Source organism: Saccopteryx bilineata, chromosome 3 (genome assembly GCF_036850765.1).
Source record: "Saccopteryx bilineata isolate mSacBil1 chromosome 3, mSacBil1_pri_phased_curated, whole genome shotgun sequence".
In the NCBI taxonomy this organism is placed as follows: Eukaryota; Metazoa; Chordata; class Mammalia; order Chiroptera; family Emballonuridae; genus Saccopteryx; species Saccopteryx bilineata.
The window spans coordinates 231,908,827-231,910,001 of record NC_089492.1 but is presented as its reverse complement, the minus strand read 5'-3'; the positions used below and the strand labels follow the sequence as shown (position 1 = coordinate 231,910,001).

Below are 1,175 nucleotides of genomic sequence, written 5' to 3'. Positions count from 1 at the left end.
ACTATATTTGTATGCGTGAATTAAAGTTAAAATGCATGTATTTTCGTATAATTACACCAATCAACACATTTTTTTCCCACTGCACTGCTGTGTCACCTTTGTTGTAAAATGAATATGTAGGGTTTTTTATTTCATTAACTTCTATTTGTATTGTCATTATTATTTTTTCCATAGTTTTTTTGAGATAGATTATTATAATTATTAATTTTTAGTGTTTTATTTTTAAATTTATGGATTCATAGCAAAACATATCTCTTTAGCTGTTCCCCACATGCTTTGATGGGTAGCATTTCAATATAATTTATTCAAAAATATAATATTTATTTTAAAATAACCCATGAGTATCCCTTATCGAAGATGCAGCTGCTTCCACATAGCTGCAGCAGTCAAAAAAGGAGCCCAGAGTGACTGTTTTCCTTGACGGTCACAGTTCTGTTTGCTTTAACTTATCTGCAACATTTTGGGAAAAGTCAGCGGAAAAAAATCCCCAAAACCACCATGAGTTATTTACAAGTATAAGGCACGATTTCAAAGCATTTGGCAGTTTTCTAGCTTCCTTTTTATTTCCTCCCCACGCACAATTTCACTTTCTATAGTTTCAGTTACCTATGGTCAACCAGGGTCCAAAAGTATTAATCGGAAAGTTTCAGAAATAATTCATAAGTGTAAATCGCCTGCCATTCTGAATAGCATGATGAAGTCTCACACTGTTCTGCCCCATCCCACCGGAGAGGTGAATCACCTTTGGTCTAGTGCCTCTACACTGTACACCACTACTTTCCTGTGTCACTTAGTAGCCCTGTCAGTGCTGGGGTTCAAATAACCCTTATATTACTTCATACTGTTCCTAAAGTACAAGGATGATGTTGCCATTTGGGATATGCTAGAGAGAGGCAGCATAGTGCCTCATTTAAGTGACAAGAAAAAGATAAATAGCAATGTGGAATTTGGATGCTATGCTGCTGTGCATGATTCAGGCTTCCACTAGAGGTCTTGGAATGTATCTCTGGAAAATAAAGAGGGACTACTGTATTAAGTACTGGCTTCAACCAAGTGCTTCATGGTCAGCACAGCCTCTAAATTATGATGAGACTTGCTAGGCATGACAAATAATTAATTTTGGCGAATGTTTCATGTGTACTTGAACATAAAATATTTTCTGCCCTTGTTAATGC

At 36.0% G+C, this 1,175-nt stretch overlaps 1 non-coding gene across 1 annotated transcript; it reads left to right on the top strand.

Moving 5' to 3' along the window:
- Window positions 1–340: 340 nt before the first annotated feature.
- LOC136332812 (small nucleolar RNA SNORA16B/SNORA16A family) lies at window positions 341–476 on the top strand. The gene has a single exon (XR_010730948.1). It is a non-coding gene; the product is annotated as a small nucleolar RNA SNORA16B/SNORA16A family (small nucleolar RNA).
- Window positions 477–1,175: the final 699 nt, after the last annotated feature.